This window comes from Drosophila nasuta, chromosome X (genome assembly GCF_023558535.2).
Source record: "Drosophila nasuta strain 15112-1781.00 chromosome X, ASM2355853v1, whole genome shotgun sequence".
Lineage (NCBI taxonomy): Eukaryota > Metazoa > Arthropoda > Insecta > Diptera > Drosophilidae > Drosophila > Drosophila nasuta.
Window position 1 is genome coordinate 10964786 of NC_083459.1, and position 19467 is coordinate 10984252.

The following is a 19467-nucleotide window of genomic DNA, read 5'->3' on the forward strand; positions in this document are numbered from 1 at the left end:
CGGTCGCGTTGGCTTTGTGAATTGAATCGAATACTCGTAACTCAAAAAAGCCAAAAGAGAAAAAATCGCATGACAGCACAAATTGCAGTAAAAGCGAAACGGACCCAGATTAAAGCCATCGAGAGATGGAACACGAATCTAAATGGCCGCATTTGAGTATGCCACTTGTCCATGTGAATAAGTGTGTGTGTGTGTGTGTGTTTGTGTTGAGGATGTGGCAGCTCTGTATGAGGATACATGCATGCTGAGTCGAGCCTGGGGCTACAACTATGCAGCAACAGCAGCAGTCAAAGGAAAATCAAAGGCAGAGCCAAAGCCAGCGCCAGCCACTAATGCGCACCGTGACACAAAGTGTCACTGAAAATGTCGTGAGAGTATTTCATAAATACACTGAAAAAACAAGTAAGAAAGCTACAGTCGATACCCATTCTTAATGAAATCGACACAGTGCAGTATTGATAGGAAAATCTACTTAATTGATATACAAAACAATACTACAAAAGGATATATTTGGTATATAGTACTACATTAAAAATATACTATACGAGTACTAAATATACCATATTGCCAGCCAAAGCAACTAAGACCCCTAGTAAGTGTTTTTATTAAATAACTTGTGCAATTTTTATTTAATCGTAACCAAATTTTCAGAAATCCTAAATACTATAGTATTCGATTTTTGTCGGTTTGCGGTTGGGCGAGGCAAAAATTTGAAATAAACTTGATCGGGTTCTAAAATCTAGATTGTGGACTTAGTGCTAAAAATGTTGGCGTCAAAAGTGCGTTAAGAACAAGAAAACCTTAATGTTAGAAATCACATGTTGTTATTTTAAGAACATTTAATACCCAGTTCCTATTAATAAGAGGAAAAAATCTTATAGTTGTAAGACCAAAAATCTTATAAGATCAAAAAAAAATACTAATTTATTGTTTTTTAATTTTTTTATTTAGTTATTATTTTTACCATTTAATTAGCGCATCCAATTATTCAGTTTTTATTAGTCACTCTACTTACGTACATAGTACTTGTCATAGATTTGCACAGCATTTGAATCCAGGACCTCCTCTCTTATACTGAAATGAAGAATGTTTCGCGACAGTTTCACTAACTGAGCTAAAAACAAAAACCCTTGATCTTGGATAAAAACTTTATGGTAATTTCGGTGGTTTACAGAATTTTGTTAAATTTTCCATGTTAAATTTTGTTATTAAAGTGGTCTTCTCTTAATAACACAATTTTGAAGACAAATGTTTTTGATTTTAAAAATTGGTATTATTTTCAGTGTAGTTGTGAAAGTCACATTTGGTGTACGTGGCCCACTGTGCACTGTGCTGCTGCATTGACAAATGATTCAGCTGTCGTCAGTGTCCGAGAGTGCAACCAACACCTTAGCCTCTCTCTCTCTTTCTCTCAACCCCATTACCATTAGTATTTGTCACCTCTCTCTCTCTAGCACGCTCCTTGTTGCAATTTGCCAGTCGGTCTATCTCTTTCCCCTATCGAAGCAGTTGCGTGCCCTCAATGCCAAAGTGCAGCTGTGCCCCACTTGCCACCACACAACGAACCGCAGTCAGAGTCTGAGTGTGAGTTTAAGTCTCCATCTCCGTCTCCGTCTGCTGCCATGCTATTTCCTTCCATGGTCTCCGGCCAGTTTTTCAAATGTGCTCCCAAAAATGTTTCGTTTAGGCGATAGAAAGTTGCAAGTTACAGATTGCAGATTGCAGGTTGTGCTGCTTGCAGCTTGCCATTCAGCACAAAAATCAACATTATTCCATACGTGACATGGCGCCAGTTGGAGAAGGGAAGAAAGGAAAGGAAAGGAAGAAAGGAGGCGCCATCACTTGTCAGCTGGCCTGCAAGGACATCTCAAAGATTGCAACGTGCAGCAGCTGCATCTGCACCTGCACCTGCAGCATTCCCAATTTCTTCTGCTGTCGATTGGACAAATACATTTTTGTAAGACCCACTTGGAATATTTAATTGCAAATTAATGACATATGAGTGCGAGTGCGAGTCTGAATACAAGTGCGAGTACTCGTAGGGTCTGCCCCTGCCAATCAAAGTCACAAAGACATGTGCGATGGAGACATTGCTCCACATTGTGTATTCCGATCATTTATCTTGCCAGAACATTTCAATTACAGTTGCTTGAAACATTCTAGAGACTCATAAAACTTATTCCGTTTTTCTTCCGCAATATTAACAACGAAATTGTATGAACAGGAAACTACACATATCAACATCAGGAAGATTATAATGCATTTAACTGCCACTTACGAAAGAGTATCTCAAAGAAAAACAATTTTGTGCTTTAATCCAACTCAATAAAAAGCTCTTAAAATTAATTGCTATATTTAATTTAGTTCATTCATGCTTTTTGTTCAATTAGTTCTATTCGATTCAATTCCGTCTCGTTTACATAATTAGCTGTAGCTCGAACTAGAGCAGAACTAAATGTTGTTAAGGGCTTTTGCGATATCTTTCTTAATTTTATTCTCACATAAAAATATTTGCATTTATCTAATAGTATCAAATACTCATTTTGCCAAATGATAGTTAATATATATAACCAATAAAATAGCTGAAATAAATTCTGAGTCTAATTAAACATTATTGTCAATTGTTTTTGTATTAGAGTTGCTTGGGAAGATTTTACAGGTGGTGCCTTAGTAATTTGTAATCTTTCCTTTTTTCATAAGTAACACAAACACTTCAATTGCTGTTATTATACCATAAAATATAAAACATACAGTCAACGCCACAAAAAAAGCCGCACTTTTAAGGGTTACGAATTTGTAACTTTCAGGGCCTGTGGTTTCATTATATGATTTCGGAATCGCCCAATTTTTTTTTTAACAAGTTAATTGATGGTATGTTAATAAAAGTGCATACCAATTTTTATTTTAAATTTGCTTTTAATATTAAAATAAATGTTGTTTTTGGTTTCACCCTAGTTTTAACGACTTTTCACTATTATGGCAAACTTAATGAAAAAAATCATAAAAGTTATAATAATGAAAAAATTCAACAAAATCTATTTTTTTCCAATTAAACACCTTACTAACTATAAAAAAAAATTAAATCTAGGCAATTTAACATTAGACATATTTTTTTAATTTAGCTTAATACTTAGAAATGCCGCCTTTGGCCTTAATTACAGATTTTACCCTATTGGGCATAGAATCGTAAATGGAACACAAATATTCCTTCGTTATATCGTGTATCCATACTTTTTCTAGAATATGTTTTAGCTCCTCCATAGTTTTGGGCTTTCGCTTTCTTATTTTGGCCCCCATATAGGCCCCAACATTCTCGATTGGACTAAGGTCTGGGCTGTTTTCTGGCCAATCTAAGGACTTAATGCCCAATACTATATTTATATCAGCAATTGAAGTGTTTAAGATATGTCGACATAGCAACGAGAACAGTATACTAAGTCACCACCTGTTTATATTATATATTTATTTAACTTGAACTGATTTGATCATGCTCTTGATTTGCAAATTGTTTGCTTTCATTCGTCGATTGCATTTATATCTAATAATTCAATGCATTAGACATCTTTTCTCGCACATTTTGCAGTCGCAATAAGAATTTATTATTCTAGTTAAATGTGTGTGTGTGTGTAGATGTGTGTGTTAAAATGGCAAATGGAATTCATTAAGCGTTAGACGGACGCACTGACACAAACAATGGAGTAGATAAACGCCTGAACAAACACACCGCAATTTTAATTGTATGCACAGCATGGCGCATAATTTCGCGCACTTCTCACACAACCACACACACACACACACACAAATAAATATCGTACTGTATAGTATAGTCTTTATATATAGCACACGCACACACACACACATGCAGGAGAAACTCATTCACACACATTCATATTCGCCGGCAGGACAATGCTTTGCGAAATGCCCGAAATTACGCAAATATAATTAACATAAGCAAATTGCATAAAATAAACTACGAACGGACGAAATTCATATAGAATTTGAACACACACACAGACAACCGCAAGTGTGCTTATTTTCTATTCATTCGTTAATGTTTAATTATCACAGAGTTTTTCCAGGTGTTCCTAGACAGAAATATGTATTTTTTAAAATTGCAGAATCATATCGCTTTTTTATTTTAAATCATGTAGTATGTAAGTGTTTAGGGGACTGCAGATAAGATATTTCGTTAGTTTAAGGCCTCATTCGAAAATTCGTTTGATTAAGAAAATGTTGGCAGCTCGTCTATAAATGATCGTCAGTCTGTTGATATAAATGATGAAAAAGGAATGAATGAAGAGACTCACTAGCGTTAGTATTATACATTAGATATATCGCTAGTATAACACCTAATTCGATAATTCGTTTGAGTTGGCAGCAATAAGAGATTGGCAATTGAATAAATTGTCTGTACCGAACGATCGAAAAGGAATGAATAAAGACTTTCTCTAAAATTCAAATTAATTTTTAAAGTTGTATGTTTACAAAATACCCGCTGCTAAGAGACCCTAAGGATATTATTAATGCAACCAATCACAATCAAATAAACTTAGATATGCTAAACAAATAAAAATTCTCGGATTAACTTGTAGATTGATATATTATATAATCATTTACCGGCATTCTAATTATGATTTGTTTAGGCATTGTCCCATTTCCATTCGAAAGCCAAACACGAATTATTTTTGCACTCATGCCATAAATTGCCTCCAACTTCAGAGCTCGAGCCGAGAACAGCTTGTCACGTAGCGTTTTTTTGGGTATTCGTTTTCCTTTTAACTTATTGGTTGACCATGGCCAAGGAAAAGTTCAAGATTTCATTTTCATTTGGCAGTTTCTCTTTGTGGCGACGTCCCTCGACCTTAACCCCTTGTCAGGCCCAAAAGTGATGGACTGAAAAGTGTACAGAAATAAATCAAGGGAAACGAAGGCGTCAATAAATATACCGAGATGCTCAAAATGAAATTTATTAAGCGGAACACAAAACGAATCAGAATCCAGAGGAAGGAAGGCAGGGAATGCCAGTGCGAATGCGATGGAATTGAAAAGAATGGCATGGAATGAATAAACTGGACTGGAGAATGGAATGACAATTGCCCAAAATGAGTTGCTGTCTAAAAAGCAAAAAGAGAGAAAACATCGAATTTGAATAATGAATAAACGAAAATATGATGGAATGGAATGGAGTGGAGTGGAGTGGAGTGGAGTAAGGGTTGCGACATGGTCTTATAAACGTGGCCCAGTCCTGATTGCCAATTTCCCGAGGGTCGCGAGCGCTGCGCTAGTCGAGTAAATTGCTGGAGTCCAAAAATTGTTTTAGACTTTAACCAGAATCGCACAGCTGGCACTTTAACGCACTAAACTGTAGTTTGGGAATAGCCACGGACCATGGCCATGGCCAAAAAGTTGGACACTGGGACAGCTAAATACATATATTCAGTCAGACGGACGGACGGACGGACAGGCAGATAGACAGCTGTAATTCCCTGCTGACGCCAAAGAGCCAACGAGAAACGAACATAAAAAAAATGTGTAAAATAAAAAAGAAGAAATATAAATATTGTCGAATCGCCGAAGACCTAATACCCTAGCGGATTAGGCTTGAAAATGGTGATTCGATTTAGATCCAACTCCTGATCGATCCAATCAATAGGTAACTAGTTTGCACATTCACAAAGACAGGCTGTGGTCCCCCCTTCTGTCATCTGAGAGAGGAAGAGAGAGAGAGAGAGCACCATGAACTATCAAACTATTCAACCTGCACCCCGCGCACACTTTTGGCAATGCCATCATGACAACGAGCAATTGACAGGTAGATATGCATTTGCATTTGCATTTTACAATTTATCGACCAGTGCTGTCAACTCGTCGCAACAGCGCTGCCAATTTATGAATATGGCAGTGCCAGCAAATTGCGCACAATTCCAAATAGTTCGTTGATAGTAAATGAAGCTCTCGCTCTATCATTCTCTTTCTCTTTCTCTTTTTGTGTCTGTCTGTTTGGTAAAATGTAATTTAACTGCATCGGTTATCTACTGCTATCAAATTGTTATTTTTGTGTAGGGTATGCGAAAAGAAAAAGTTGAACCGTTTGTAAATGCTTTTCATTAAGAGGTTATGTCAAAGGTTGCCAAGCATACAACGAGTAGAGATTTGAAATCCCCTCTGGGGTAGATGAACCCACCAACACGCACACACACACACACACACACACACACACACACACATACAGAAAACAACACACAACTGCTGAAAATACTTGCAGCTATTTTCATAAATTTTCCATTCACCCCATTTAGGGTTTTGTTTTGTCTAAAAATAGTTATACGCAAGAGTTAGGATCAAACCATGACTTTCTGCTGCTGCTGTTGCTGCTGAGAAGTATATGGCAAATTATGCTATTAAAACTTTATCCACACCAAATTACAACAGCACGAAAAACTGAAAGCAAATGCTGAGAACTTACTAAACATTAAACGCTCTCTCGCACACACACACACACACACCACAAAGCGAAAGATATTCGCAGCAAACGGACATGACCTGAGTTTTGCTCTGCACTTTAGCTTGCCTCAAATTAGGTGTGTTCTGGGGTCACTCAGTGTGTGTGTGAGTGTGTGTGTGCCCTCTGTGTGGCAAATGCGTAGACAGTGAAAACTGTGTTAAGCGGCAAAAGTTTTGGAAATTTTAGCAGAGCGCCACAAACAACAACTTCATAGACACTTGAGAGCCAAACTCGAGAGTTGTAATTGCACAGATACTTTTGCAGACACAGATGCAGATACAGATACAAGTGGAGATACAGATACACAGAGGCAGATTTGCATATTTGCGTAGGGTCAGGGACATTTATAATGGCGTCAAGTGGATACTCTTGAAAATCGATCTATCCATTTCGAATTATCTCCAACATTCATACTCGCTTCGCATGCGAATACTGAATTTATTATCTCACATAGCCGAAATCGAACCATGTTTGTCCCATTTTCAATTAGCCAAACCATTGCCAAAACAGTTGCAGTTAATAATCATTTCATTCCACGATTAATGACAACATTTAATGGATATTGAAATCTATTGCCAGGTTGTTCCAAATTGCAATTTTGGCTACAATAAAGCGTTGCCAATTAATATTGATCAAACTTCAATTACTATGTTGATTATAAGATTTGATCACTTATTATTAGTCTTAGAAGTAGAAGAAGTTCTCGCTATCCATTTTTAATAAAAAGCAAAACAGTGCGGTAATATTCTTAAGTAATTATACTAAGCATATACTAAAATATTATACTATGGGGAGCTGGTATAAAAAGTATTTTAAATAACTGCAACATTTTTGTATTGCATTTTGCTTCGGGTTTGATCGATTGTGAGTTACCCGCTACCCATATTAAATAAAAGCAAAACAGTGCTTTGTAATGCTTAAAATATACCAAATTAATATAATACGATTATACTAAAATATACCCATAAAACTAACAGTGCGGTATTATTCTTCCTAAAAATGAATATGCTGAAATTATATTAAAAAAAATGAAACATTCTTTTATTGCATTTTGTTTAGAGTGTGCTCGACTGCGAGATATCCGTTACTCATTTTCAATAAAAGCAAAATAGAACGGTATTATTTCTAAGATATACCAAATTAATATAATTAGCACATAATAAAATATCGGGTATAAAAATTATATTAAGTACCCGCATCCTTCTTTAATTGCATTTTCCTTCAACTGTGCTCGACTGTAAGATACCTGCTACCTATAATTCCTTAAAATATACCAAATTTAATATACAATAGATTAAACATATATCACATACTACAAATTATACAAAATGTATTAAATAACCACAAAATTCTTTTACATAATTTTGCATCTTTAACTTTCACTTTTTAGTGTTTTTCTTTCAACTGCAGCGATGAAAATCGAACTTTTAAATTAGCCACTCAGTGAAAGTTTGCAGATGAATTTAAACATTCTCATTATTTGTATTTTCTTTATATGCGACAACAATGCTGTTGATGTGGTTTGCAGATTTTCCATCGAAAGTATTTCGTTTTTATGTGATTTCCACAACTTTTGACATAAAGTTGTGTGATGTGTCAAAAAAAAGTTGTTGGTTTCGTCAGAAGTCGAGTCGGGTGCAAAAACTGGCTTTAATCCCGATGCATGTGGTCGACTAAAGGAGCCGCTCAAAAAGCCAAATGGCAAATGGCAAATGGCAAATGGCGAATGTTGAATGACATTCAATTTAAATGGGGCAACCCTAAAATGATGTTGCTCTTGAAAAGTTGCAGTTGCAACAATCGGACTGCATTAGTGTGCGTGTGCGTATGCGTGTGTGTGTTTGTGTTTGTTTGCAGGTTTTTATTGTCCTCTCAAATGGCAGAGCGCAGCACTTCAGTCAAATGCCGCCAGGGAGATCAGTGCTCGTTGGATGCTGAATGCTGGATGCTGGATGTTGGTTGTTGTGGTTGCGGTTTTTCTGATTTTGGCCACAGGTTCGTTGCTGACGCTGCGGTTGCGGCTGCTGCTGCTGCTATGGCTGTGGCTGCTGCTGTGGTTAGCTGTGTGGCACACACACACACACACACACCTGTCTGTGCTGTGCGATAGATGGACAGGCCGAGCTGACAACATTCACAACCGAGCCTCTGCCTGTGTAGTTCATAAATTTACGGGGCGTATGCGCAATACCCACTGACAATCGGAACAATTGCACGAAATCAGCATTTATTCACGCAATGCGAGTACTTTGATACGACGACGACGACGACTGGCAGCAGCCATTAACATTTTTGATTGACTCGCAGCCAATAATTCGATTCGCAGCAAAGCAAAATTTTATTACAGAGGCAACAACTTTATGTGGCACTGTCGAAAAGGGAGCTGCGGGATTTGCACTACAATGAAGCGAAAAATGAACTTGGCCATCGGGGTTCGCACGTGCTTTGTTTTCCGGCCTGAGCCTACGAGCCAAGGAGGCTGGGCTCGGGTTCGGGCCCAGGACTAACCGGAGCCTTGGCCACAAAATTATCGCCAGTCTGGTTAGCCAGTTAGCTAGCTGGTTGCTGTTCGCCTTGGCCATTTGCTGATTGCGACCGCACTATTTTTCGGGTCTCGCATATAAATTGCCAGAGACCTGAAACGGAACAGAACGGAACGGAGCCCAAACCCAAACTCAAACCCAAAACTCAAAGTTAAACCGAAAGTGAAAGTTGAGCACACACACACACACACACACACGCACACACAAACCGAGAAGTGAACGCAAACACAAACGCAAAGCCAAAAGCTGGCGACTAATAGTTGAGGCTTTTAACTTACTCGTATGCGAACAGATTTAGATTTCAATTCAATTGCATAGAGTGGCGTGCGTGTGTGTGTGTGTGCTTGTAATCCTGTCCAGCCTAAGCTCCAGCTTAAGCCTCCTCCATTTCTATACTCCTCTGTGTGTTGGTGTGTATTGCCCCATTGACCATTTGCCAGTCGATGACTTTTTACTGTCTACATGTGCGCACCGCACTTAATTGATGCAATGCATTTGAGTTGAGCCTGACATAACTTTGCTTTTAAGCCGCACACAGGCGTCACACACGGGTCCCAATACTCTCTACCTCCCCGTTCCCTGCCACCCCTGCGCCTCCCTGCTGTGACACACGCAAAAAAAAAGAACAACGAAGGCAAAAAGAAAACAAAACAAAGCAAAAAGAAATAGAAGAAATCATGACAGCAAAGCCGTTTGAGCGTTAAAAATGTGTTTCGAGCATTAGCTTTTAAAAGAAAATGTCCTTCCCCATTCCCCACCTTTTCGCTCTTTTCCCCACTGGCATTTGCTCATTGCTCATTCGCCTCGTGGGCCAAGCGACAACGACATCGACATCGACAATGGCAATGGTAATCCTTCTTGTTGTCCAACAAAAAGGTGTTGAGACCAGTTAAGTGCTGGACAAACTCGAGATGCCATAATTGTGTGCCAATTTATGGCTATTTGGTCAACATCTAATGCGAGTACACGCATTTCAACTATTTTGTCATCTCTCCTCCTCCTCCCCCTCCTCTCACAAAGAGCAAGTCAGGTGTGTGCGAGGCGAACATTTTAAATCAGAAGACGTTAAATCCCCAAACTCATGACAGCAAGTCAAGTGAGCTTAATAGTCACATATCTATGGCCAGTCTGCAAATATAGTTTAGCCACAAATTACAGCAATAAAATAAAATAATAGATAAATGAAGCTAGAACTATACAGTGCCAAAAAGTTATGTTCTAAATAACAATCTTGAGTTTGAACACTTTAATAAAAAGTTTCTTGAAGTAAGAACTTCAGCTTAAAAAAAATAGATACAGGGATTCGGATTCGGCTAAAGAAGAAGGAAATCTATGATCGAGCGTGATTGACTGTGAAATACCTGCAACCCATTTTCAATTAAGGCAAAACAGCGCAGTTTTTTTTTTCTTAAAATATACGAAATAAAATATGGCTTTATTTGTTATATCAATATACTAGTACATTTAAAACATGGCAGATTTTTAACCAAACCATCATATAAAATCATAAAAATTATATAAGTATAATTGTAAAATAAAATATGAAATAAATAGGATTTTTTTCCGTTATTAACTTAAACTAACTAAACCTTTAAGCTTCTGCGCTTTATTGTGCAATTTGTGCATTTTTGAAATGAAAATGATTTTTATTGTTTCATTCTTATCTTCTATTATTATTCTTATGTTCTATTTTACAAAAGTAACTAACAAAAATGAATATGCAAAAAAAAAAAACGTTATGTCTGTTCTGTGCAGTCGCACTGCTATTTCAAAGTTCATTGTTCTTTATCATATGAAAAGAAAAGAGGCCAATCAAGAAGTATTGTATAATTTGTATATTGCTTTTAGAACTTGTTTTCAGGGCTCATATCATTATGATTTCCGTATTTTTTCTTGATTTTAGCATTCGTTGATTCATAATATTAAGTTGAGGTGACATCTGTCAAGTGAACACAGCTGAATCGATTAAAATGCGATTAATATTCTTATTATTATTGTGCATAAATTGATTGACTACACAAACAAAAGCGAAAAAAAGGATTATTTTATTATGTCTTGAGACCATGAACATTTTAGCTGCTCATCATGTTTTGCTGCTAATATCGAACAGGGAATATCTTAAAGTTCCGGTTTATGGCAGATGCATAAAAAACTTGTAAATATTGATTGAAATAAGCTGTTTATATGAGCTATGAAGAGACACAGAGAGAGAGAGAGAGAGAGAGACAGCGAGAGAGTGAGTTGTTTGGCGGGCTATGTTATTTACCGATAATTTAATTGGATTACCAGATACTACCACTAAAAAGGCAATTTACAACGTTCATTTAGGGCCCATAATAACATCAGCGCCAAACAATCAGGCATTCAGGCATTCCACTTGTGGCCGCTCCCGCCCAGAAAAACAAAGACATGACTTTACCCTTGCTCTCTGCCCATTTCTGTGGCTCTGGCTCTGGCTTTAGCTGTGGCTGTGTGACTCCGCATCTCAGCGTTGACAGGCGACGGCATGTTCATATTATGAGAGAGGGGAAGGCGAAGGCGAAGGCGAAGGGGGAGTGCAGGCAGTAGTACTGACTGGTTGTTGCCAGGAGACTTTGCTTAACTTTCGCCACTTGCCGCCGTGCTGTCCAAGGCTATGTGCCATTCAGTGTGTATCCAAAGCGGACATATTTTTTATGACGTTACAAGGTGGTAACATAAAACCGGAAACGTTGCGGGAATGCGGCGATGGTGAATGAGGAATGGCAAAAAGAGTGGAGTGGAGAGTGGAGAGTGGAGAGGACAACAACGGCTTCTCCTGTCCAGACGTAAACTAAAATGTAAATGAAACTGTTTCAATGTGTCTTTTTGTGTGTGTGTCCCCCTTCGTCCCTCCGTCCCTCTGTCCGCTTGTCCGTTTGTCATTTGGCCCAAAGCCCGTAAGAGTTAAATGGGTGCGGATGTTGCCGTTGCGGCGTTTGTCTCCGACTGCGTCAGCGTTAACAAAGAAAATGTCACGGAAATAACTGAGGATTAGATTGATGAGTTTGCTGCTAAGCCAGGCGGGCTATCCGACTAGCTTCGCTTAGCTGTGCTACAATGTCAGGCAAGGTAAGTATGACTATGACTGGGGTAAACCCGACTACAAAGTCTGGCCATGTCATAAACTAGTTACACTAGCAGTCGCAGTCGCAGTCGCAGTCGCAGTGGCACGTGCAACATCACAAGTTAAAACCTTTGGCCAGAGTTACCCCAGGTTGTGTCACTGGAATTGGAATTGGGATCGAGTTTTGGGGGACTGGGACTACTCGGCTTTGGGGACTTCGGGCAGCTTCACTTTTTGATTATATGCCAACATCAGTTTATTGCGCGGTCGTTGCTCGTCGTTTTTCCATGTATTGTATGTTATCCTCTTCTCCGACAAGAGTAATTAATTAAATTAGAGTAGAGAGCGCAACTAGAGAGACGACGCAATGGCAACGGCAGCAACGGCCCCAAAAATCTTCTCATGAAATTAACTTGCCAAGGCGGACATGTGTTCTCTATGTGTACAACAGCAACAGCAACAGCAGATAGCAAACCCTTGACAAGGTCATTTCGAGTACAGTGTTGCATAGAAGTATATGACCTGCCTCACATATTACGGCTTGGCAAACATATGAGCTTTCATTATTCACAAAGCATTTCTCGTTTTAATGTTCCCGAGTGTTTCCTCACAAATGCAAAAGTACTTTACTTTACTTTTCTTATTTGTTTGTTTGTGTGATTTTATGGATCAAAATTCAAAAAAGCAAACTATTTCAGAACTGAATTCTAACATAAGACAAATTCTGAATATTTTCTACATTTTTATTGGCGAGTCATTACTTTGCAAAATTGAAGGAAATTCCTTATTTTAAATATATTAATAATTATAATTAACATTCAAGATATAGTAAGAAATCAAATATTTATCTCAGGTTCTACATCTACATTTTTCGACTGCCTATGATTTGGACTCATAAATATGAAAAATACAGGCATGTGTGTAAGTATATTTCTCAGTGTGTACTCACACACACATATGTATACATAAATAAGTATGTATACGTCCGTGTAGTATAATGTCTAACATTATCGTTGACATTTATTAGCCCCAAACTAAGTGAATTTTTCTTTTTCCTTGTTTTTTTTTTTTGCTGCCTTACAATAATATTGTTATTTTGTTCTCTCTTTTTCTATAAGTGTGTGTAGGTGCGTCTGTGTGTGTGTTCACCCTTCAGTATGAGTATCTGTAATAAAATATGTGCATGTGTGTGTGTGTGTGGGAGTGTGTGGTCGAGAGGTTTTTGTAGGTGTGTCGGGCTTTGTCACGTTTGCTCGATGCCATCCCCACTTTTTGTTTCTTGTGTGGCCTCCGAGGGCCCATGGGGTTAGGCTCTCTCAGTGTGTGTGTGTGTGTGTGGTGTTCAAACTTTACGTGCTATGTTATTGAATCATTTTATTAATATTCACACATATACACACACACACGACGTATGACGCACGCACACGGACACAGTCAAGTTGTTAGATACAGATACTTCTCTGGTCGGGGAGAATGGATTATTATTTTTTGAACTCGTATAAAGTTATTATACTTTATTTAGATTCTTAAGCAAGCTGATCAAGAATAGTCTAGCTGAGTTTGCTTCTCACTAATAAATTATGCACTTCATTAATTACAATTTCCATTCCCGTTTTTAATTAATTAATAAGCTGCGTATTAAAATGAAAGTGCCAGCCAACATTCAGTATTTAGTATCCAGTCTCCTCATGAATTGCCTTGTGGCACGCCTATTAAGTTGTTTTAATGTATTTTGATTGCATATTTTTCGTAAGTTATGACTTGTGAGTTATGTCTAACATATGCGCATAAATTTTCGACAATATGCACAGACCCTCCCATATATCAACACAGCTGTTGAGTGGTTGGTTTTTTTTTTTCCTGTTTTTTGTTGTCATTCAAATTATTTGGCTAGTCATATGTCGACTCTCTCTCTCTCTCTTTCTGTTGTAGCTGGATAATGTGCCATAATTATACATTCAGTTGAGAGAAAAGAATGTCACCTGGGGGCTATTAAGGACATGCCACGGGACTCTCTGTGTGTGAGTATGTGTGTGAGCTAACGAGATCAATCAGTCTGAGACTGAGATACGGATACAAATACAGATACTGAATCCGGTTGCTGCTCATTTTATGGCAATTGTCCATACAAAATCGACTGCAGCGAACAGAACAGAACAGAGCAGAACAGAGCAGAACAGACTTATCCTTGGTTGTCCTTGTTGCTGTTGGTGTTGATAATGCCAGTGGTCTGGCCTCGTGATTACGACAACGGATTCCAAATCCGTTGACTGTTCGCCGAGCTTCACTTCCGTTCCATTGTGTCGGCATTGCTACAGCCGCAGTGATAGTTGTTGCTGCAGTTGTAGCTATTATGGCGCTGTGTGTTTCCTGCTGCGAACAGACGCCAGTGTGGCCAGGCAGTCAGGCTGGCAGGCAGGCAGGTGAATCGTCGTTAGCCATTGCTGTCAGGCCAACAAAAAAGGCCGACAAAGCCAACAGCGTTAGTGACACTCTCTCTGCCTTCGACCTCAGACCCCAAAGACCCCCCACCAAAGTGAGCGAGTGCACGACAATTGCAATTGCAATTGCTATTGCTATTGCACTCACCGCATTTATTTGAAGCAGAAGAGAAGGATGTCACGTCCAAGTCATTATCATCGCTCTTCGTCTTGTTATTAAACATAATAATTGGGCGCAATTTGACATTTAACTATTTCAATTCCTACTTGTGCAACTTCTTCAGTTTCCGCTTGTCCAATTAGCCGCCATTTTGTCACTCTTCTCACTCTTCTTCTTCTGCTTCCAGTGTTGCATAATTTGTTGTGTCAAGTGTAATTATGTGTATTTAAGTTAAGTAAATGCATTATGAGTGCAGTCTACTTTGCCATGATTAAATTAAGCGCAGTTCTAGGTTCTTCAGATCTTTTCCTCTCGCTCTCTCTCTATCTCTCTCTGGTTAAATTCTGCTTTAATTTTATTATCGAAGCACATGTGAATGGCAAAATGGAAAACAAAGCTTTAATTTTTGCTTTGTTGCTGCTACTGCTTCTTCAGCTGATAGCTTTTATAAGAATTGCCAAAGGCTAATAAAAGTTAGCGAGCGATTTCTCAAGTCGACTTCCACATACACTTGGATAATTTTCGAGAAATTCTAGAAATTCAAACAACAATCGGCGATTATTATTTGCTTGTTGTGAATGTGAACACTTAAAATTATCATCATTTCATATTTTCAAGGTATATTTGAAGTCTAAGTGATCCACTTATGTCGTGGATGACACACCCACACAAACACACTGACAAATTTAATAATCATAAAAAGCAGAAGCAGAAGCAGACGAAACAGAAGCAGCCACAGCCACAGCAAGAGCAACAGCAACAGCAACAAAAGCAAACGCAGCGTGAACAAAGCGTGCCACGCAGCCAAGTGAAAGGCGATGGCAAAATAGAAGTAAATGTAAGGATAATGCATAAACAGGGCATGGCCACAGGCGACATGGTGGGGGCAGAGGGACGAGGACGCTGCCAAATTACGCTAGACAAAGTTTAAATGCAATTGAAAAGTTTCTGCAAAAGCAGCACCAGCAGCGGCAGCCGCATCTCTGTGAAGGGGGAAAGGAGAAAAGATATTCAGGGGGGGTCAGAGAGAATGTCATAAATGTTGACGCAGTGCTGGAGGGGAAGGGGGGCCCATGTTAGCAAAGTCGCTGAATTCATATGTATAACTTTATTGAGGGCAACCATTTGGGGCAGTGTGGCAAGCAGGAGTGACAGCGGCAACAGCAGCAGCTGTGTAGCACATGCAACTGCAACTGCAGCGACGCGTTTAAGAAGCAATGCCAACAAATTACCCTCCGGCATCGCTTTCGCACTCACAGTAAAACACTCGTATTCGTATTCGTATTCACACTCGCACTCACACTCACACTCACATTCGAAGCTCAGATTCATTTGGTTTACTTTGCTTTACTTTGCACTGTGTGATAACGACACTCTCAGTCGTGGAAGGTTTTGGGGAAACTTTTGCAAACCGGACAAGTTGAACAAAAGTCTTAACATATTTTCGTAATCCAAAAGTTTAGCACAAATGCGACTTAATTGTTGCTACGCTTTTGCTTGTCCCTCCTTCTTGCAGCAGTTGCAAGTTGCCGCTGCAAGTTCCCCGTTGCTCTGGCATAAACAAAAGCCTCGACAAGCTCGCAAAAACCCAAATGAATTTGCTGTTGATGATGTTGCCGCGCTTTATTAAGTGATTAAAAAGAATAGCAAAAGTTGAGTCGACAAGCAAGAAGCATTTTGCAGCAAAGTCCACGCTTCAAGGGTGGCCAAATAAATGACAGGACGCGCTTAGTCGTCGAACAAGGAGCACGAGCCAAGGAGCACGAACCAAGGAGCATGGAGCGAGGAGCTAGGAGCAAGGAGCGTGCAAAGATCTACCACCACAATATGCAGATTTGCACAACAAAGTTACTTGGCTTATTTGATGTCTTTAATGCGCTTACCATGGACAACTGCGCCAACAGAAATGGATGCCGATTGGAAGGCTAAAAGCAGCTCGGCTTAAAGGAGTTATGAATTCCCAGCGGGATTACTTAATAAACTTTTCACAAGCTGCTGCGATCAACAGAAACTCGTCAATTTGAATAATTACTGTTGTCACATTTAAAATTATTAACTTGAATTTCGACGTATACAAAAATAAAATATTTTTTTTATTTCCTTTTATTTATTTTGTGCTCTTTTCACAGTCTCGATTTTCATTGCTATACATATTATATTACAATCATTTAAAGTGAATATTTGATATACAACATTTAAGAAATTAAATTAAAGTATAATGAAAAATATTTTAATAAAATCTTTTAATAAAAATAGCAATTGTTATGAATAGTAGTAAATCGCTTTATGCTCTATTGCTTATTATCTCGCGATTGATATTTATAAATTCGTATGAATTCGTCATCTGTAAGATACAGTAGTATTTTACTACAGTGGTATTATCTTTTAAATATACTATACCAAATAAATATTCAAATATTTTCAATAGTTTCATACTAAAATATAAGTAAAAGCTTTATAATCCAAATATATCACACAGCATGAAATATATATGTATATATATATATTCATATATATAGTATATTTCATTCTAGATTGTTAATTAAAGAAATTACGTCAACATAGCTGCAGCAGGCTTTTGCCATATAACAAACATATATGATAGAACATTTTTTCATGAGGTTTTTAGCTGTTCGCAATCAACATTTGCGAAACTATGTAACAAAGACTAATTTTCGTTGTTTTCGAATTCGATTTTTCGATAATCTAAAACTAAGTCATTCTGCGTGCAACAATAACAAGTTATATATACATAACTATATCTTCGATAGTCTCTAAGAACTAGATGTTCTTGCTGGAGAGATGCAGAGATTGACAGATATAAATACGAAATTGAATAACAATTCGTAAAACAGAATTTTAATTCTTGCTTACAACATCTATATCCATCAATGACAGCTCAAGTGAATTCTTAAATTTGATTGCAGTAATGTGCCAGAATCACGTGAATTAAAAGTAGTTGATGGATTCATATGAAATTCATATTTCCAACACTTTTGGAATATAGTCCACTCTAACTCATGAGAAGCGGGTGTAATTACACGGTACACTAAGAGTATAATATGTGGCTCAGCAAATTTATTTCACCTTATAAATAACGTATTAATTGATTCGCAGATATGTGGAACTCAAATCGTCATTGTTAACCGTCTGCTATATAAATATACATGTTATAGCACTCTATTTACAAAGAGTACTGTTTTTAAAAAGTGAAAAATATCTAGATCGTAGTAGCACTTGAAATTCAAAAGCCGGCACACTTATTTATAATCTCCTGCAAAATCATTCAACGAGAAAATCTCGAAAAGAACAGAACAAAAATTCATAAAATAAAACATAAAAGATTTCGTAAAATTTATACAACAAAAAACATTTCATATATTTCTTAAAAGAATAATCTCCATCAAATATGAAGCTAAGAAGCGGCCGCACTATTGGTGAAATCACACCAACTCCAGAGGAAGAACCAATACCTTTTGCTGATCCTGAACCAATAAGAGAACAACAACATTTAGTTTTTAATGATTATCAAACAATTATCGAACAACCACGTTTACCTTTTAGTATTCGTGGACTAATTAACGAAAAACCACGTATACATAAACTTGTTGGCTGTTTGCTTTTTGGTGCATTGCTCTTGAGCGTCATGGCTTACTGGATTTAGATGCAGTCTTCGTAGTTCTGAGGTTTACATTTCTTGAAAAACTTATGAGATTTGTGGTATGTAATATTTTTAAGACTGAGACGCTTTTAATTGCTGTATTGATGACGTCAGGCATCTTCATATAGTTGAGATGCATACCTTTTGTTGAATTTTGGATGTAAACCATCTCTGTGGATCAAATAGGTTAAGTAAGAAGCTTTATAAGTATATAAAATGAAATCCTTTTTTCATATGTTTTTTAACAGTGTAGAATCTATGGATTTCATACGTGGAGATGAAGGTTCATTTTAGCAGCGAATCTAAGATGAATATCAACAGTTGTTTTAATTGAGAAAATAACAGGAAAGATGTCATCGATGGTTCTAGGTGTTGTATACAAAAAATCAAGTTCTGGTCTTTCACTGTTTCACTGTTGAAAAAGTTGCAGCAACTATAAATTAAATTAAATTGGAAGAGAATATTCAATTTCGAAAAATATGAAACCACTTTAAACATATGTTAGTTCCAATGTCTACAATTAGATAAAATAGCACTTTATTAATTTACTTCAATTTCAGAATTATATTCGTTCAGTTACATTCACAATTTCATCTCAAAAAAGAATTTTTAAATGAATTAGAAGAATTCAAGTTCTATTTTTCAAATTGTTTTTGGTTGCTTCAATAACAACTCTAAAGAAGACTGCAAGAAATGGGGAATGAATTATTAAAAGAGCATTCAAATTTGGAATATGACAATGAGATGAACTTGGATTTTATTAGTTTGCTTTTATTTCAAAATTAATTTCGTTCAATTATATATATAATTCCATCTAAAGAAAAAAAAATTATAAACTGTTAAGAAGAATTTGACTTATATTTCTCGAATTGTTGTTAAGTAGTGTAACTTCAATAACAACTACAATTAACAATATAAGTTTTAAATGAATAATCACAAATAATAAGGGTTATCATATTCTCTAGATTTGAATGGAGGAAAGCAATACATCTGAACGTACTTTGAGCGAGATTTCCTTTAACTACTACATTCATTGTGTGATCCAATAAATGATTGGATGACTTTTCACAAA

At 37.4% G+C, this 19467-nt stretch overlaps 1 long non-coding RNA gene across 6 annotated transcripts; it reads left to right on the forward strand.

The window, feature by feature from the left end:
• The first annotated feature begins 18003 nt into the window (after nt 1–18003).
• On the forward strand, nt 18004–19244 carry LOC132795787 (uncharacterized). 6 transcript variants are annotated; one of them, XR_009633461.1, is made up of 4 exons: nt 18004–18454; nt 18510–18586; nt 18644–18895; nt 18956–19244. It is a non-coding gene; the product is annotated as an uncharacterized LOC132795787 (long non-coding RNA). The 6 variants fall into 6 exon arrangements; XR_009633460.1 differs by having other exon boundaries at nt 18524–18586; XR_009633464.1 differs by having other exon boundaries at nt 18524–18586; nt 18649–18895.
• The last annotated feature ends 223 nt before the right edge of the window (nt 19245–19467 follow it).